Source organism: Microtus pennsylvanicus, chromosome 3 (assembly GCF_037038515.1).
Source record: "Microtus pennsylvanicus isolate mMicPen1 chromosome 3, mMicPen1.hap1, whole genome shotgun sequence".
NCBI lineage: Eukaryota > Metazoa > Chordata > Mammalia > Rodentia > Cricetidae > Microtus > Microtus pennsylvanicus.
Window position 1 is genome coordinate 129359885 of NC_134581.1, and position 21469 is coordinate 129381353.

The following is a 21469-nucleotide window of genomic DNA, read 5'->3' on the forward strand; positions in this document are numbered from 1 at the left end:
TGCAAAGCAGCGTTTTAATCAGAGTTTCAGTGCAATTTTATGCTGGGGCATTTGAAAACAGAGACTCATGCAGTTTAGTAAAACAAGAGCCGAAAGTTAAGAAACAAAGGCTTAGTTTGTAATAAAGATGGCTTCCTTGAAATTTTCCAGGGCAATGTTTTATTTAATCTATGAGCAATAAAATGTTCATTTAAGATGGAGGTGTGGTTCTTTCCCTTACCCACAGCTCCAAACCCAGACTGCAAAGCCGTTAACTTAAAAAAATCTTCAAGAAAATTAATTATAAAATAAAGGAGAGCTGATCTTGCTTGCATCATTATTAAGGTTTTTCTAAGCAGAACAGTAAGAAAAGATAAATAAAAGAGAATAAAGTAGAATAAGTTCTTTATCTTCAAAATTATCACATGCAGACTTAACTCTAGCTTCTAAGTGGGTTAATGTATTTGTGAAATAGGTGATCCCCAGGGGTCATCATACTCAATGTATAAAGAGCTGTGAGAATTCAAGTTGAAATGTTTTAAAAAATAATCCACAGTGGCTTATAAATATATAAAAATTTATATTACTATCAAAATTCTGAAATGGTTTGTGGTTGAGGTGGAAGAAAAACCCATTAATATTCTAGTAAGTACTTTTTTTTTATTGTGTATGCCTAAAGAATGCTCATGTAAGAGACTGAATGTAGGCTCTTGCACCTCATTCTCTGCTGCGTATACAGCTTCTGTTGAGAAATTTGCTAGCAATCTGATAAAGATTCTCTTGTACCCTCACCAGCTGCAGTTGGTGGAGGTGAGTGGTCCCCGCACCTTGCCTGGGCAGCACAGTAGAGCTGGCCCTGAAGGTGTAGGTGTGGGGGAGCCAACCCTGAGGATGTGAAAACAGAAGAACTGGCCCCACCCCTTGCTCATCAATTCTAGGGGTGAACCAGCCAGGGCAATGCAAGAGAGCTCACCTTGGTTGTGTAGACAGGGGAGAGCTGGTGGGATGACCCTGCAAGTACCCAGGCCCAGAACCAGGGTTATGGGTTGGCCACCCCAATATCCACCCCATCTGTGATCTTTGGGTCCTACAGACCAAAAGCTGCAGGCTCTCCATGATTCAGGGTAACAATAGGATATCCAAGAGGAGTCCCAGTGATGGCCCAGAATGGATTGTATAGTGGGAACCAGAGGCCTCAAACCAGACCAATGACTCCGTGCAGTGAACACTTCGAGAGTAAAGATACATGGATGAAAGGGTTTGTTGTGTGACTCACTGTGTCGTACTGATACAGCTTCCATGATGAGATTTTTCTTTCTTTTCTTCCTTTCTTTTCTCTTAAATTTTATTATTTTATTTTGGTGGGGGTTGTAAGGGCAGAGGGCAGATACAAAGAGACAGGGAAAAGAATTGAATTGAGATGTATGATGGAAAAGACACGAAGAGTAAACAAAGAGAGTTATAGAAAAGATTCCATTGCTGCCTAAAAAGTTTTCTTTTTGACTCTGGATTCTGATAGTGATGGTATGATGTGTCTGGGTGAAGACCTCTTTCAGTTGAAGGACTTTGGAACTTTGTGGAGCTGAATGCCCAAATCTTTTCCAAATTTTGCAAAGTTTTTTTGTCTTTATTTTTATTCTTTTACATTTTCTCCCTTATCTTCCGTAGGGTCTTGTAATGCGTATGTTTCTTAGTTTATTAATAACATTATCATTCTTTAAAATTTTTTCCTTTTATTGAAAATAGATTTTTTTTCTCACATAATGTATCCTGTTAATGATCTTCTCTCTCTTTACTTGCCCCAGTTCTTCCCTGTTTTCCCTCACATCTGGACCTATCCCATTTCTGTGTCTCATTAGAAAACAGGCTTCTAGGGGATAATAATACTGTGGAATAAAATATAGTAAGACAAAACAAAAGCTAACAAATAAGAATGGAAGAAAACAAACAAAAAGAAGGAAAAGAGACCAAGAAAAGGCACAAGAAATATAGATACAGAGACCCACTTGTTTGCATATATAGGAAATCCCATAAAACAAAACAAGAAAACCTAAACTGGAAGCCATAATATATAACCAAAGGATCTATAGGGTAAAAGAGAACCATCTATCTATCTATCTATCTATCTATCTATCTATCTATTTATCTATCTATGAAGATAAAAACAAACAAACAATCCAAAATCTCTGACCTGACATTATGAGACAAGGAACCTCCAAAAATGCTGTCTAGTTAATTTTCTGTTGCCCATCTACTGCTGGGCATGAAGCCTACCCTTGAGAGTTGTTTGATTTTCCAGTGAGACTTCTAAATTTTCCTTTGCAATTGGTTATCAATTGGAGATAACTTCCGGGTTAGGGATGGTGATGTGTGTCTACTTCTCCTTTCTGCTCTAGGACTCCAGGTCATATCCATTGTCATGCTTTTTCATTGTCTTTTATTTTGTGTCCTGTCTGGGCAGTGGCAGAAGACCTGTCTTGAAGCTCATAGCGAATTGTTTTCTGCTCCGCTGGATCTGATGTTAAAGATCTCTGCTGTATTCTTTAGTCATTGTGTTTTCCACTCCAGGATCTGTATTTGGCTTTTTTTCTCATGTTGTGATGATCTCCATCTCTGTTGTATTCCTGGCTTAGATCACGTCTTATTTTCTAGAGGTCATTGTATCATCTATCTCTTTTTTCTTTGTATTTCCCCTAAGACAATTATTTTTAATTTCTTTTCAAGCAAGTCATAGATCTTCATTTCTTTGGAGGATGGTCATTTATTGGAGAACGAGTCTGCTCCTTTGGCTTTGTGATGTCGCCCTGTTGGTCTTTGTTTCTGTGACTTTGCATAAATGCCTGTGTATCTGACAGAGCAGTTTTATCTTCCAGACCTTACACCCTGGCTTCAGCATGGAATTCCACCTTAACAAAGTATGCAAAGGTTGGGTAGATTGTGGTGACTTTGGTTTCAGGGAGAATCCAGGGATACAATCCTCAACAACTCGGTCAACTGAGGTCAGCATTTGTGAAGACTGGGGACCACAGTAGCCAACTGTTGCAAGGTGCTGAGGTCTTTCTGAGCATTCTTTCCCACCCTGGGAATACAGGGTATGGGTACAGTTTGTGTGGAGAACACCCCCCCCCCTTAACACAGGGTATGGGTGCAGTCTGTGTGGCGGAGAACCCCCCCCCCCAACACAGGGTATGGTGCAGTTAAGGTTTCCACCGGTCTCTGTGTGGTCACCCTCTGACTTTGTGTTGCACTGTGCTGTGTTCTAGAACTCTCCTTGAGCTATTCTGTTGGCATGTGATTATTTTTGTTAGCAAGGTGAATATGGCTACTTTTTATCCCATCATCTTGGTTTTAGGTGATAATTGTAAGATGAATAAAAATAAAAATTTTGCCAAAGAATGAATTGCCTAAGGTACTTAACATGAGATACTTAAAAATCTTGCTTTTTAAGTAATTAAAATCACTTCACTATATATATATATATATATATATATATATATATATATATAATTTTTGCTAATTTTGATGTTTTTTTTTGTGAGTAGATTTTGCTGCACTCAATGGGTAGAAACCCTATAGTAACACATCCTTGGAACTTGCTGGAGGCTGATTGATGCCACTCAAGTTTTTCAGAGTTCCCTTGACGAATTCTCCACTGTCTTACTTTATTTAGCATTCTTCTACCTGGTGTATCCTTCTGAAAGTCTGACATCTGTGAAGCATCTGGAGTGTGGCTGCAGCTGCTGTCCACCGTGACACCAGCAAGGACAACCTCCCAAGTCCCTAAACCCGAGTGACACTGTTTTCCTAAAGCCCTGGCCAAGCCAAATCTGTGCTGTGTTGTGAGCATAGAGTCCCAGCCCCCCTTTTCCTGTATCTCACCTTGTGGTTTGAACAATGCCCCACCCCTCTACTTCCTTAGAGAAGTAGCTCCATTCTCTCCTCTTCACAACCCTGTTAATTCTGAGGTGCTAGTTGAGGAGCCGTGGTCCAATTATACTTGTTTATTCCAGTTTTTGCCGGTTGTAGTTATACTCAGTTGTCCCTCTGAGGGACCCGTCTTGCCAGGCAATTTTCAGCTGAGCTGTCTTTTCGTCCTCCACACACACAGTGAATGTCAACAAATAGACGTTTGAGCAGCTTGGCCACTGCTCTTCTCTCCTGAACAAGGATGGATGAGTGTCCTTTAGCACATGCCCAGACAAAGGGGGAGCTGGGGATGAAGGGTACTGATTCGTTCCCTACCCCTGAATCTCTCACCTCACACGTGGTGGGAACCAGCTGTCTCTCTGCTGAACTTGAATACTTCTTTGACCTCAGCTAAGCCACAGTGTTCATGACTCTCATTTTCTCTCTCTCTCTATGGTACGTCAGTATCTTTCCTCATGTCCTGGGGCCATAGTGAAGCACAGCTTTCTGACGAAAGTAAAACAAGAGGCAGAGAGGCCCCAAACTGGCGTAAGGCAAGTCTTAGGATGCTAACCTATGAATCAACTACAGAGGTAAAAGCTCCAGCGAGAGAGAGGACTGACCTTCTGACTTTCGCCCCTCGGGGAATATTACTTTTACCTTCTCTGTTAAAATGATGGCAACCAGGCTGGGAACTTCGGCTAGATTATTTATTCAACGTGACAGCCCCTCCTTCACACACACACCCCTTCCCAGCCTTTGCTCACCACCTTTCCAAACTCAGCAAGTTCTGAGTACTTAAAAAAGAATTCTCATCAGAGAGTCAGAACTGGATGAATAGGTATTAAATATATATCCCAAGATACCATTGTTTTTCTGTCTCATAAAAGACAACTTGAAATTTCAAGTTGAAATTTCAACTTAGAAACTGCCCAGTGTAGTAGCTTTTAGAAAACGTTGAATTATCTCACTGATGTTCAGAAAGCTCGCCCTCTCTCTCTGCAGTTCCAACTGCTTCTGTGGAGGAGGGAAAAATAAATTTTAAATTTCAAAAAAAAAAAAAGGCCTATTGATTACAGCTCTCTCCTGTTAAAAGACTGATTGTTCAGTGAGGAAATGGATGGTCACAAATCGCCTGCTTTTGGCGCTAAATGATAATAGAGTTTTAATACCCTAAGAAAAACAAAACCTTCTTCCAAAGCGAGTAACGCAGAGCTTCCATTGCTTGGGTTAAGTAGCTGGGCCTGTTGTGCAGTAATTACTCCAAGGAGGCCTCAGGGAGAGGAAAGTGCATTCCAGACACCTAATCATTTACAATTGAGTCTAATGAGCTAGTAATTTACAGCTTGGGGGTGGAAGTAAGGAAAGGTCCCTGCCAGGAACTGGGCCGACGCTGTAAAATCCTGGGCTTTAATGAAGGCAGTGGAGGGTGGATTCCTACAGCTGAACTTGTGTTATTCCATCTGCTCGGTGCTCGGACAAGAAGTAAATGACAGGGCACTTGGGACCTACATCTGGAAACAACATGTTTCAAAGGATTTTATAAATCCTGCAGTAAAAGGAGAAAAAAGAAGGGGAAAAAAATGAGGCAGAAAGGACCTAATTATGGGGGGATGGGAGAGGACCACAAAGGGCCACTGCAGGCTCTTTTTAACTTGAAGAAATAACATTTTCTCATGTCAAGGTCAGACATTGATTATAATTGCTAAAACATGCTTGCCAAGCTCCTATGAAAGCAGCAGGTACTGAATCGTCCTTTCTGGACAGGATTTGGGTGAAGACAACAGAGGAATTCAGTATGCGCTGAATGCACCCCACACTCCCTCCTTAGTCCTTTTGGTTTGTAACATACCGGCTTATGTTTACATTCTGTTCGCTGTTTCTTTTCGGCTACAACTAGCAGGGGAGGGAGCATGCGCTAAGCAGATGAAGGAATGGTTGGGTGGTGGGGGCAAAAATTACGTATGCCGATGACCGGTGCATGGCTTGTGTGTGTGCATATGTGTGTGTGTGTGTGTACGTATGTGTGTGTATCAGGATTAATTTCTCCTCACTTGGCAGGGGTGTTCTTTGAATGGTCTTTGTGTTTACTTCTTTTGTTTTTCTTTTTGGCAGTGCTGGGGTTTGAACTCGGGGACTGGTGCATGCTAGGCACGCGACCCACCACTGCACCGTCCGTCTTCTTCATATCTTACTTTTGTGTTACTGTTCCACGTCTCCAAATGCAGGCTCCAGAGCTTCCAACTTCACAAAACTGTTTTTCTGTTTGTCATCGTGTTTCTTCATCCTTTCCCTTCTCGAGTGCCTCTGCCAGTCGGTGGGAAGTGAGTTTAGGTCCAGGAGGAGAGTGGGGGAGCACAGCGGAGTCGAAGCTCAGGTGGACCTGTTCCTCATCCTCCCATTGTCGTATAGCATCTCAGAAGGAAAGCTAGCCCGCGGTGTCAGTGAAGGCGATTAGACCGATCCAAAACGAGTTATGTGACTTGTGATCACGGTCTCATTCATAATTAAAGTGCCAGATAACAGTGTGCAGCATTTCTTGTGAGCTCTGTGGTTTACACCCATTGCTGTAGATAATAGGGTCTCGCTACCAGTCCTGGCTGGCCTGGCAGTCGCTATGTAGACCAGGCTGACCTTGCATGCAGAGATTCCTGAGCCCCTGCCTCCCCAGTGCTTAGGTTAACGCCTGGCCGTCACGCCTAGCCCTCTCCTCTGATTCTTGCAGTAGCTCAGTGAAACAAGCTACGCTCTCTCTCACTTTTCAGATGAGAAAGTCTTGGCTCGTGGAAATTATCAGGGCAAGATCAGTAAGGTAGCAAAGGGAGAGTTCAAGCTTGAGAAGCCAGAACTCGCAGGCTTAATTCCCCTAACGTATTAACAGAGGTTCGTATGGCTGAGTGTAAAGTTTTAGGGACTAGGGAAGCATTTGTTTGGGAGGCGGAGTGATAATCCTGGTGACATCTGGGAAATGCTCCTTCCTCCCCCGCAACATCAAATTCAGTCATTCAAAGTCTTTCACATGATCGTTGAAGAAGTGAGTGCAGAAGAAAGAGATTATGTTCCGCCTTGTGTAACACTCTACACAGAGAGCCTCAGCTCTGGCTCCACACACAAGTGGAGTTGGTTTTCAAGTGTTGTGTTTCCCCGTTTTCTAGAGAAAAGGCCGTTCCTCACATCTTCACTTAAAACACACTCCTTTGCTGATTAAAAATAACAAACAGAGTTTTTGTTAAGTTTCTCAAGATCTAGCGGGTACGTTTTGAAAGCCTGGGCAAACCCTCTGTCCTGGAACAACAACTATTCTTTGGAAGGCTGAGTGTGCGGATCCATAATCAGAAACACGTGATAAGGTGCTGCGTTACAGTTTCTGCACACACGAACTGGTGAGGGCTTTCAAGTTAAATAAATCTTTCCTTGGTGACAAAAACAAGCTCCAAGATAGTGTGGGTATTGCCAGCACTGGAATCTGAGACCAGAGGGCTAATGAGGGTTAAAAAAAAATGAGAACAATCCTAATATTAGGCTTTTTATTTCTCTTTCTTTTTGGTTTGTAGAGAGCTTGGTCATCAAAATTTCCTTTGGTGCTGCTAGTTTGTTTCCACTCTTAAGATCACACGGGTCAGCTTAGAAAACCAGCCTGGTAGTTGAAAAATGTCTACCTCATCACAAAACAGTTGTGTGTATGTTGCCTATGTGTAGTGTGTATGCCTATATATATATATATGCATGTGTATATATATGCATGTGTTATGCATGTTGCCTGTGTGTAGACTGTGGTATGTGTGCATGCATGTACATGTGTGTGTATTTATGTTGCCTGTGTGTAGGGTGTGGTATGTGTATATGTGTATGCATGTGTATGTGTGTGTGAGAGAGAGAGATTCTCTCCTTCTTCTCCTTCCCCCTCCTCTTTCTCTGCCTCCCTCTCCCCCTCTCTCAAACATATTTTTCTTTCTTTTTGAGATAGGGTCTCTCACTGACAAAGTTTATCAATTTGACTACAGTAGCTGGTCACTGAACCTCAAGGATCCTCCTATTTCTAGAATCCAGGGCGGTGCCTGCCACTGTGCCCAGCTTTTTATGTGGGTGCTGGGGATCTGAATTCATATTCTCATTCATGGGTGTCTCCACGGCCCCCTGACTTATTTCTTTAGAGGATCACAGAACTAGTAAATTAAGCCACCTTTCATTCTTTGGACCAGTGAATTGTACTAACATCAGATATTGTTTCCAAGGTAACAGAAATGAGATACGTATTGACTCTCAAATGCCTTCCACATGAGTCAAATACACAAATAAATATCAAGACCATTTATCGTTGCTCTCTCTCTCTTTTTTTAATTCTCCGGAGAAGTACATGAGCATCCCATTTATCTGACATGATTGGAGATCAAACTTTTCCATCAAATATATCACTGCTGCAGTTTTGTCTCTTCAAAGGACAGTTTTTAATATTTGCAGCTAGAAAGATAAGAGATACCTCTCTGAAACACGTGAATTGATGATCTGTCTTCTTACAAAAGTGAGGCTGAATGTTACTTAGTCTTATCTTGTGACATCAGAGTGTTGCTCCAAATAATTATCCTCTTGGGCCGCTGTGCCTTCTGGGGTGTTGAAGAATTGCTTCTGAGACCCAGAGGCTGTGGAGATGGAAAGGGTAGCACTTCATAAAGATGAATGATGCTGATCAGGCCATTTGAGCTGAAATCGTATGTGTGTGGTGGGGCCCCTACTAGTACCAGCCGCAGGGACTGGTTGCTTTTAAGTTTCCCTAGCCCTCATCTGTAGCTCTGAGAGAGTCTGCTAAACTCCTTGCCCGGAAGTTGGAGCTCTCACATCTGTGCTGGCCATCTCCGGGGTGTGGCTGTTCCATTTGTTGTTCTGAATTGTGGAGGAGATACCCAAGACTGCCTCACTATTTAGTTTTGGGTATGTTAAAGCAATTTCCAGAATGCACTGCTGATTTTGCAAAACGTTCAACGATTTCATAGCTTTGCAGCTCCCGATTGATTTTTGTTGTAGACCCTGTCGAACTCATGAGACTATCTATTTCAGTCACCCCTACCGGAGATCCAGACCGTAGTATGAACTGATGGGGCCTCTGATTTAAAAAAACAAAGTACATCTGGGTTTGAAGCGCTGCTGTCCAATTTAACAATTACTCAGCCACAGATATAGCGATTTATTTTTCCTCAACTATCTGTTAAACAAACACTTACTAGGTACCTGTTGTTTGCCAGGTCATTTTCTGGGTCCTTATGATCCAGTGCTTGGAGTGCCCAACCTAGTGGGGTGGGTAGATGGATAAAGAGACGGAGGAAAGTCATGTCGTGCTCAATGGTGGTAGTGCAAGCAGTGTGCTGGCCGCAGTGTGAGTGACAGAGGTGGACGGGAGTGTTGAATATCGTCACTAGTGTGGTTGGGAGGAAAGGCTGCAAGGACTGTGCACGGGCAACATGGAAAGAGTGGAACTCAAGATGCCCAGACAGGCAGCCTTCCATAGTGTTACACTATAGGAAGCTAGAGATGTATTGTAGCAGCTTAGGGCGAATGGGGAATGAGGAGATTGAGAGAGGCTTGTTTTTAACGAGCCTCTGGTCCTGTTTCTACAGAAACTGAGTTTACAGGAGAAAGGGAAGAATAGAAGCAGTGCTGTTCCTTGAGATAATAAGGATGACATCTACCGCTAAGGCAGGGGAGGGATGGGAGAGGAGCAGGGCGCTTATACTAGGAAGGTGGGAACTTTGATGGTTAAGGTACAAGCAAACACCGCTTTTGGTTGCTTCTGTTTTCTCCGTGGAAAAAGAAGAAAGTTCATTTCCTGAGACTTGAGAATGACAGATGTTTGAAGAAAGAAAAAAAGTTCAAGCCAGCCATTTTAGAGAGATGGAGAGTCAAGAAGCTACAGACAGACAGACAGACAGGCAAACTGCCTAAGGCTGACGGGTCCTTTTAAGACTAGTGACCGTGGCCTCCCTACAGGCAGAGCTGTCGTCAGTGCTTGCTTAGCATGTGCCGAGTCCAGGATGTGCTGTGCTCATATGTCTGTGGGCCTAGCGCTCCCTTGGCAGGAGGATGCAGGAGGTTCAGGAGTTCAAGGCTGGCCTGTCTCAAAAATAAGTATGTAAATTAATAAAACACAAAGAGAAGAGTGATCGTAACTGTAAGCTGGGCCAAATTTTTTGGTTTTGCTTTTATTGTGGAAAATGCCTTTCTTATTTTTCTACCCATCTTTAAAATGATTATAACATTGTCATTCACTTATTTACTCTTAAGTTTTTAATTATCAAATACCATTATTCATTAACTCTTTAAAATTCTGTTTTTTTTCTCTTCTTCACTTTGTGTGTCTATAAATTAATGAATAGTGGTGTTTAAAATTCATCTTGGAGATTCCATTTATTTACTGAATTTTTTTCTGGCATGTCTAAATGATGAAGACTATTTCTTGGCAACACTTACAAATTTAAAAAGGAGATTTATTTTCTAACAACTGTTTTCCTTCCAGATAATAGCAAATTACATAAAACATTTCTAGGTCAACCAAGGCAACTGAGAAATTTTGATTTTGACCACGGCTGAGGCAATTTGCTGAGGAGATGGCTGCAGGCACACAGAGGCTCCCTAAGCCAGTTGAGGGCTGTAATTAATTTCATATGTGCTCTGAATAGCACCGAAGATAAATGCCCCAGAGGTAGATTGTTGGAGAGCGCCTTAGCTGTTTCTAATAAAACATTTTCTTAAAATCCCAAGACTTTCCTCCTATAGACACTCATAATTAAAGGATTTGAATGAGATGTATTCATGTGTGCTAATGACTTTCTACTTGTCCCTAATTATGAAAGGAACATATAGCCTTACTGAAAGAAGTTTGAAAAGCACAGACATAACAAAGAGCCAATCAATCACCGGATATTCATACACATTTATCTATCTAACTGAGATCATATAGGTCTCTACATTCACTTTTATGTGGTTCTGTCCTAGATAGGGTGTCTATGGCTGTGAAGAGACACCATGACCATGGCAACTCTTATAAAGGAAAACATTTAATTGGGGCTGGCTATGGTTCAGAGCTCGAGTCCATTATTGTCAGGGCAGAAAGCATAGTGGTATGTTGGAGAGCAGCTGAGAGCTCTACATTCAGACTGGCAGGCAGCAGGAAGAGAGTGACACTGGGTCTGGCTTATGCATCTGAAATCTCAAAGCCTGTCCCCAATGACACACTTCCTCCAACAAGGCCACACCTCCTAATAGTGCCACTCCCTATGAGCCTATGGGATCCATTTTCATTCAAACCACCACAGGTTCCATGGGGTGTTTTTAATTTTTTTTTAATTCATGTTTGCAAAGTTTTCAAAGCATATATTCAATAGTCTTTTAGCATTGTGTAGCACTCCCCACCCCTGGTTTTCCATACTATCGTAGGGATTCCTGGAGATAAGATTCTTGCACTAAACCTCTGAACTGTAAGCCAAGCCTAATTAAATGTTTTCCTTGATAAGAGTTGCCATCGTCATGGTGGACAAGTGGATTTGGGCGGTCAGGAATTGGGAGGCAGGTCATGGAGCCGGTTGGCATCATACTCCACATGTCTCTTTGGAGCAACAGTTCCACGGGAAACTCATTGTAAGCCATGAGGTCCACCTTGGCCTTGAGGTTGTGGTTCTCCTTGTTAAAACTTTTGGGGAAGTGTGCTCATGCATATGTGAATTTGAAATCACCACCAAGGGTTATTTAACTATATTGTATTTCTTGCTTACTTTTCATTTCTAGAGTTGAGATAAAGTTATGGAGAGCTTTGCACATATGGAGCCGGATCCTGATTTATAATGATTTGATTTAGGGGTTTTCCATTAACAATCATGCATTTATCAGGAGCCATCCTTCCATGCTCAGTTTTCCTTGTCACATGGGCTGGTGTTGTATGATACAGTATTATCTCCCACTGCTGGACAGGCATAGTGAGTCGTACCTCCTAGTTGAAAACCATGTTCATGAGGGTAGCTGCCAGTAGTGTGTTGTCAATATGTGTGCGTGTGTGTGTGCTCGTGCGTGCACATGTGTGTGTGTGTGCGTGTGTGTGTGTGTGTGTAGAGGCCAGAGATTGACACCTATGTCTTCTTCCATTGTCTTCATCTTGTATTTTTGAGACAGAGTCTCTCATTGAACTAGAGCTCACCATTTTAGCTTACCAGTCTCCAGAGATTCCTTGTCTCTGCTCCCTGCCCCAACCCAGGGCTGTGGTCATAGCTATGTGCTAACACGCATGCCTGGCTTTTGTGTGAGTGTTGAGGATCTGAACTCAAGACCTCATGCTTTCACAGTAAATACTTTACTGTTGTAATATGAGCGGTGGGCTGTGTCCCGCCACCCTGCCGCCCGCACGGCTAGCTTTACCCGAAATAATTACACAGAAACTGTATTCTTTTAAACACTGCCTGGCGCATTAGTTTCAGCCCCTTAACCCATTTCTAATAATCTATGTAGCACCATGAGGTGCGCTTACCAGGAAAGATCTTAACCTGCATCTGTCTGGAGTGGGAAAATCATGGCGACTCCTTGACTCAGCTTCTTTCTCACAGCATTCTGTTCTGTTTACTCCGCCTACCTAATTTTATGTCCTATTAAAGGGCCAAGGCAGTCTCTTTATTTAACCAATGAAATTAACACAAACAGAAGACTCTCCCCCATCACTTTACTCTCCGAGCCTTCTCCCCAGCCTGATTTTATATTTGGATGCTATATTTTATGGTTTTATTTTCATGTTTAAAAAATGACCACCTGCATGATATGCTTATTTGTATGATCAATGAATGCATATTGACTTCCAGTATTTTCAAGTTATAGTGAGCTTCTCAGACCAGAACTATATCGTGATGAGGAATATTTGTGCGCGGGTCTTTCTCTGTGTAATTATGCTATATTGGAAGATATACATAGCTATGGAATTATTGGGCTAAGCCCAATCATGCTACAGAAATATGGATGGGAGGTTAGGTCTGCAGGGCCAGTTGCTAGCAGCAGTGTGCATAGGGGCCTGCCTACAGAGCACAGATGCTTTCGTTGGCTGTTGTTTTCTGTGCAGTGTTGAGATTATCACCCCACAGCTGGTTTAGTAGTAGCAGTTATTCTGTTGTGGGAGGCTAGATCCTGTCCACATGCTTACTGGGGCTGTTTTCTTATGCAGGCTCTCTACTTTCCTGTGTCTACTTCCCCGTGTCTACTTCCTTGGGTCTACTTCCTGTGACTACTTCCCCATGTCTACTTCCTGCTCCTTTATTGATATGTCTGTTGGAGAGTTTGTCAGGTGGACTTACAGATACACAGATGTGCTTTGTATATGGAGAGAAATGCCTTTAGCTTCATTTGTGGATATCATTACAGCTTTTAGTAAAATGTTATGACTTTCTAATATATGTAACATATTTTATGGAGTCTAATTTATCAGTTTTTTTTGTTTTATGATCTATGGTGTTTAAAATTTTAAAAAAGAACCTTTCCATTTTCCCAAAGTTCCACCTATCTGGTCAACAATTTCCTGAAAATCATTTGGCATTAATTCACAAGAATTAATTTGAAATTAAGACTTTTTTTGAACTTACATTAGCTATGCACACATGAGCTATTTTTCAATCATTGATTTTTCAGCTCCATTTGGTTTCTTGTTGAGTAAGAAAATAAACAAATTTATACTGTGAACCAACTGTCTCTATAAATTACAATTTTATGTTGTAAACATGCAGGTGTATAAATTGTACTGTTGCCCCATTTATTTGGAGAATTTCTCTGGGTTTCTACGTAAGAAGAATATTATCAGGAAATCATCCATTTTGTTTCTGCCTCACCAATTTCTGTGCCATTTTTCTTTCCTCCATCCCTTCCTCTTCCCCACCCAGACTAGAGCTTCTGGGCAATGTTGCACAGAAGCCTTGACTATGGTGATTCATAATTCATACCATGTTTTCAATCTTTACAGAAAATGTCTCAATTTTCTTTCTCTCTTTTTTCTTTCTTTCTTTCTTTCTTTCTTTCTTTCTTTCTTTCTTTCTTTCTGTCTTTCAGTTTTCAGAGTGATTTTTCTAAGTTTTCAGTAGATTCAGGCATGTTAAGGAAGTTCATCCTTATTTTTATTTGCTAAGAGTTCTTTGAAATCTTGAATCCTTTTTTGAATAATAGAAAAACCTTATCCTTGCACCTTTGAGGTGTTTATTTCTTTCCTTTTTTTTTTTGTTAAACATGAGTTGGGTTTCCTGATATGAATCTATATAATCCATATAAAAATTATATATTGAATCTGCATTCAATATATAATTTATTTGACATATTGATCGATTTAATTTCTGTACCATTTTATTCAAGTAATTTATGCATTAAAATAGGACAGGTTTATTCTTCTTAGAATTATTTTTTTTGTTTTGCTGTGTAGTTCAAGGCTTTTTTTCTTTTTATTATTATTATTATTACAAATTTTCACCTCCTCCCCTCCTCCCATTTCCCGCCCCCTCCCTCCTTGGAATTATTTAGTGTGCATTAGAATCAAGGTTAAATAAGCACCATAAATGAGTTGGTGAGCATTCTTTGTTCTTCTGTTCTTTGAAAAGTAATATTTGATCTGTTTAGTCTGCAAACCCAGCTGGCTCCGTGTCTGTATGTGTTTGCGTGTGTGTATCATAATAACTAAGTATTCACAAGTTGTCTGAAGAAGTAGACACAAACATTTCTTCCTGTCTCTCTAAGCCCATGAAACTACTTCACCCAAGAGCTGGGGCCACAGCTTTTCTTGCCTCTGGTCTTCCGTGACTTGCTTTGGCCAAATGAATGTAGCTGTAATTATTTTGTTCTTGTTGTGAACCCTAAAAGACAGAGGGACCGTTTTCTGTTCCATTCTTTTGTGATCAGCTGTCATGTAAAGAAACTCATGGTAGACAATAAAATACGTGAATGTGGTGGGAAGACAAAGCAGGAGAAAAAAAACTATTGAGAGGTTCTACCAGTCCCCAGACAGTCCAGTTTCCTCCTACAAAATGCCAGGTATGTAATCAAACCATCTTAGAGCCCCCAGCACCACCTGGCAACTTTGTCAGCAATACTTGAGGTAGAAATAGCTCATTATGAGTTATCTGAATTTCAGAATCATGAGACGTAATAAGCAATTTTGTACTGAGTTTTTATATCTTTGATCCATTCTGGTCTTTGGCATTATTTATCTTTCCCACCCATATTGACGTCATTTTTGACATTATTTCATTGAGTCTTCATGCAATTCCTCCTGTTTACTTTTTGTCATTGAAAATGACAAAATGTTTTCTGCTTTCTCTCTCATATGCATTTCTCTCTCCCTTCCCCCTTTCTCTATGTGTTTGTATATGTACAAACACACACACATATGTATGTATATAATTTTTGTCAACTTTTTAAACCTTTGAGAAGGTAAATAAGAATTAAATTAAACTTCTGAATTCTTTTGGGAAGAATATTTGCAAGATTATCCTTATAACATAAGCTATGATTGACCTTAATTTTGTTATTGTCTTTTTGAGACAGTCTTACACTGTTGCTGAGTCCAGCCTGGAACTTGTTATGTGACCCAACTTTCATTGAACTCTAAGTAATCCTTCTGCCTCATCCCGTTTAAGATTAGGATTGCAGGGATAAGCCACCATATCAGGCTCTCATTGGTTTGATCGTATTTTCCAGCACCATTTATTACCAATTTATAGTCCTTACATGTTTCAGACAATCATTCATTTAGTTATTCATTATTAATTCGGAGGGCATTTCTTGTAATACTGAGATTTGCCACTTATTGTTAGCGAGCAGACAGGACTTTTAAAAATTTACATTTATTTATTTATTGTGTGTGCGCACACACGTGTGCATTCCACAGCCTGCACATGGAGATCAGAGGACAAATTCCAGGGGTCTGTTTTCTTCTTCTACTATGTGGGACCTGACAAAGCTCAAGTTGTCAGGCTTGGTGGTCGGTGTCTTTACCCACTGATCTGTCTTACCAGCCAGCCCAAGGGCACAGGGCTTTCCAGAATGTTTTGTGTATGAACCCTATCACCTGCTGTTATTTTTCTTTCTACTTCTATGTCATCCTTTACCCAGATTCTGAATTTGTGTTTTACTGAGATGCTTGGAACTTTTGTGAACACATAAGTGGCTGGGGTTCTATCTTTTTATTGGAAAAAATACATTTATTTATTTAGCACACGTGCTTGTGTGTGTGCACACGTGTGTGCGTGCATGTCAGAGGACAACTTGCAGGCATCAGTTTTTTTCCATTTTTCCTGTGGGTCCCAGGGATTGAACTCAGGTTGGCTTCAAGGCAAGAAAACTTTTACTCTCTGAACCATCTTGCAGGCCCATGGCAGAGTTCTTAGGACCCCAACTTGTTTGGTGACTGGAAGGCCGGTTCTGGGTTGCCCTGTGAAGGACTAGAGGGCTAGCCTTTGGACCAGGCAGCTATGTATAGCTGGAGCTTTCCTGATGACCACGTACCTTCCTCAGAACTGGGTGGCAAGTCCTTTCCTGCATTGCTTCATCCAGCACAGCTCGTTCCCAGCAACTTGGGGAAGTCATTTCCCTGGCCCTGCTCAGTAGGGTGGGGGGAACTGCACTCTCCAGTGTCTGCCGTCTTACATTGTTTCAAACACTCTGGACTTTTGTGGGCCACAGCCTTTCCTCTTCTCCCTAGTGGCTGTTTATTTAATTTGCTTTAAAGTCACTGGAAAAGTGTGGCTTCTAGCTTTGATGTAAAGAGCGACTACTAGACTCTCAGCATGTAGCTGTTCACACGTCAGCCATGGCAAGACCCAACCAGGACAGAGCAGGGGCCTCACTGCAGCCTGGGAGAAGGCTTTACCATCTTTGCCTGCTGAGCCATCTGCCAGCCCTGGATCCTTATGACCTTGCAAGAACTTAACCAGATGCATCTGGCATTATTATCTTTTAGAGTCCATGAGCAAAAAACAAAGTTATTTTTCCTCTTTTTATGCCACCTGTTTCTCTAATCAATCTCAACGAAGTTCTCCTTGGGGCCATTTGCTTAGAGAACGGAAAACAAATTTAGAAACGGATAGGAAACCAGCAAGCCTTAAAATTTATTTTTATGAAAGGAATTTATGCAACAAAACAAAATGATAGGCATTGGATCTTAAAAAAATAGAAAAGCTTCTTTTAAACAGATATTCCCAGGAATTAATTTAAAATAGCAAACTTACCAAAGTACTGTTCGTGCTGCTGGTTGATGCAAATATTTACTTTAACAACCCTTAGAGTTGCTAATTCCAAATTTATTTGTATTTTAATTATTAAATTTATCTTCTTTTTTTGCTGTTGTTGTTTTTTGGCATTGGACCTAAGGCCTCAGGCATGCTAACAAACTTACTTTTAGAATTCGCTGCATGCAAAGTTCCTTCCTCAGTATTCCTCTAGGGTATTAATAGTATATACAATAACTAACTAAATAAAGGCCCTTAAACCAAATCTACTAAACCAAAGAGTTTGACTACAATGGAGGGGTTGAACCTCACAGACTAGAAGAAGGGTCAGTTACTATGCCAGGCTCTGAGTTAAAACGTAAAGATCAGAACGTCCACAAAATGTCCTTTTGCAGGCCATAGAGCATGGCCAGGCTGGGAAACAAACATGGACAATTTGACTTCCTTCCGCTCTCTGGAAGAGAGGCACAGGCACACTGGCCAGAAGAAGTCAAGGCCCCTCCCTGCTTTTGTAAACTCTTTTATAAAGGCATCAAAGCTGCCTCTCGAACTTCCATGCACGGTCAGGCATCCCCTTCCCTCGGGGACAGCATTCCTGCACCCTGCAAAGAAGTATACAGAAACAGCAAAACCTCGGACTGCACCCGCTGAGGCACACTAAGAGACTGTGTCCACCCATGTGTCTGGATTGGTGATGTAGTTGGGATGTAAACAAACTCGAGAAGAGATGTTCACCGTGGGTTGTGCTGGTAGATAAGATGCTGGTCTGCCTGGACATCTCTGAGTATAACAAACAAACAGCAACAGGATGGCTGCGAAATGTCCCTGAATTTGCATTTTCCACGCTGTTGTGGTTTAGATAAGTCTCCCCTAAAGATCCACGCCTTATGGGGCTGGTCTTTATGGCAGCACTTCTGGGAAATGGCCACCTTTAGGAGGGGGAACCAAAGAGAAGCTTCAAGGACATTTTCTTAAAGCTATGATTTAATGACAACAGTAGCAATATTTAAACAACTTTAAAACCCAGGTCCCAACTCCCTCACGCACTGCTTCAGCACACGCACGTTCATAAGGCCCTTCCCACATTCCTGTTCTTGGTTTAGCTCCCAGCAGGCTGTACAATTTCATTTGGTTTGTTTTCTTTTAATCATAATACTATTTTTTTAAAATATTGAAATACAGTTTTGCAATTAATCATTGTCTAGGAAAATGAAGTTTTGGCTCAGTAGTAATCATAGCTATTATAATGGCAGCAACAGGAAGCATTAGCAAGATCATACTTTTGCAAACTGCTTAATTCACATATACATTTGTAACTTACTGTGAAATCCAAAATGGAGTTTATAAGATGATTTCTCTCTGATCTGTCTTTTATTATAAAATATGTATCTTCACAAACATACGCATAGTCAAAGGGTAAGCTCTCCAAAATTCAATTCCAGGTGAGATAGTAAGCAGTCTTTACTGCTAAAAGGTTTCATTTTATTTTACAACAATACTATCTAGATATTATGTTTTGTGCATGGATGCTGGGAATTGAACCCAGGACCTTGCATATATGCTAGACAAATATTTTACCTCTGAGCTACAACTCTAGCCCTATGATCTTTTTTAATAATCATAAACCTATTTTTTTATTTTTAAAGCAACCCAAAAAGGATTAAAGGTCCCATATTTAAAAAAAATCAGTATATTCAATATATGTAAGGCCTATGTGATTTTACCCAAACATTAGATCCTCATAGTTGAGTAACCAAAAGTTATGACACTTGAACCTTTTATAATCTGAAGTCTATAGGACAGCTTTTTAAAACAAACAAAGACGTGATGATCTAGGGACACCCAAACGATTTCCCAGATTCAAATAGCTCATAAATTATGAAGCCAGAACTAGACTAAAAGCACTCTGAATGTGAGCAGGCAGCTGTGGACTTTTAGCCCCATTCATCTTTAAACTTAAACATAGCCAAAGGAAGCAGCTGCAGTCCCAGGTACCAGGAAAACGATGAGAAAATGCCCTGGAGAGAATGAAGTCAGAACTTGGAAAGCCAAGGGACGATAGGAGCCCCTGGGCTGCTATCTGCTGATGGTGTCCCAATGGGCAATAGAGCTGGTGCTGCGAGGACACTGCGAAAGTGCAGGGGTCTGGTGCCTATGCAGCTGGAACTGTCCCACAGTCGCCATGCCGGTTCTTGTTGGGCATACTCCAAATTATCGGAGAGGCACCAGCATCAACTGTGCTAGTGTGTCAGCCTTAGAGCCAGGCCGTTCTGACTCACTCTAACACGGCCCACATGCGCGGCTCCACAGCCAAGCCTCCATTCCCCCCTCGACGCTTCCCGTTAGCTCTTTCAATCCAGCTGCTTGAAATGACTTACCCAGCCTCACCAACAGCCATTTCTCCCCTGTGCAAAAGCGGCTGCTTTGCTACAGCCAGCCGGTATGAACTCTTTCCCCAAAGAGGGAAGTGCTCAGGCGGGTCAGTTACGTTCCTAGGGCTTGCTTCGGTTCAGATATACGGTGCTGATCAGCCAGTTACCTGGGTATCATCTTGACCAATATCCAGGGAACCTTCCAACCGAGAGATAGATAGAAATGCAGAGTGCGCTAGGGTTAGAGATGCCAGTGAGGTTCCCTGAGCAGAACCGGCAAAATCCCTAATTGGGACAGTAGTGTTTGAGGGCTCTGTTTGGAGATTCTGGCTAAGCATACAGCCAGGGAACCAGATACAGCCTAGGAAATTTTGGGTGGAAATTTGAAGATAAATACAAGACAGAGTTGGAGTGAGGAGACAGGAGAGGTGGGTGGTGGTGGGCAACATTTGTGGTTAGGAAGTAAATAATAAAATATTTAGGGTCTTGTGATGGGTGGGAGAAAATTCTAAGGGCTCTGTGATCTTTGTTTAGGGTTTTCAGAATCCATGCCTGAACCTCCATTCAGAGTGATTTGTCTCCCCTGGCCTCAGTCTAACGTTCAAGAGAGTCTGAGTAAAAATTCTATTTCTGAAATTTAGAATATGAGCAAGATTCTGGAAATGACTAAATTGCAGCGTTTTTCGTGTTGGCATCAGTATGTGGGGTGGGATTCGATCCATATTCTGGCTGAGCTCTCTGCATTTTCTTTCAAGATTTCACTAATGCTGGGGACTCCCCTAAATCTTTTCTGCTAGCTCCCAATTTGCTTAAGTTAGAGTCCATTTCTGAGTCCCAGATGAAGAAACTCAACGGGTGCTCTCACCACGGAAATCAGAAAAAGTTCTTGGAGCCGAACTTTGAGATGACCACAGCATCAGGTAGATGGAGAAGCCTGTTTTGAAGAGATTAAAGCTGGGATGGTTCAATGTATAAAAACCTGTCAATATAATCCACCATATAAACAAACAGAAAGAAAAAAACCACATGATCACCTCATTAGATGCTGAAAAAGCCTTTGACAAAGTCCAACACTGCTTCATTTGAGATTCATCTGTTGAGAGTTCTCTGTTTAGGTGCCCCATTTTTTAAAATTGGATTATTTGTTCTTTTGATGTCAAATTTCTTGAGTTCTTTGTGTATTTTGAAGATCAGTTCTCTGTCTGTTGTAGGGTTGGTGAAGGTATTTTTCCCAATCTTTAGGATGCTGTTTTGTCTTGTTGACAGTGTCCTTTGTTTTGCAGAAGCTTCTCAGTTTCAGCAGGTCCTATTTATTAATTGTTGCTCTCAGAGTTTGGTTTGTACTACTGGGGTTATATGTAGGAAGTGGTCTCCTGTGCCAATGCATTCAAGTATACTTCTCACTTTCTCTTCTATGAGGTTCAGTGTGGTTGGTTCAGTATGCTAATGTCTTTGATCCATTTAGACTTGAGTTTTGTGCATGGCAATAGATATAATCTATTTTCATTCTTCTACATGTTGATATCCACTTATGCCAGCACCATTTGTTGAATATGTTTTCCTTTTTCCATTTTGTATTTTTAACTTCTTGTAAAAATCAGGTGTTCGTAGGTATGTGGATTGATATCCAGGTTTTTTATTTGATTCAATCTATCCTCCTGTCTGGTTCGACATACAAAAGTCTGTCAATGTAATCTACCATATAAACAAACTGAAAGAAAAATAAAACACATAATCAGCTCATTAGACGCTGAAAAAAAAACATTTGACAAAATTCAACACCTCTTCATTGTTGGAAGAGGCCGCTTGTTTGTCCCAGCCACTTAGCCCCAAAATAATCACACAGAAACTGTATTCATTAAATCACTGCTTGGCCCATTAGCTCTAGCTTCTTATTGGCTAACTCTTACATCTTAGTTTAACCCATTTCTACTAATCTGTGTATTGCCACGTGGTTGTGACTTACCAGCAACGTTCTGCATC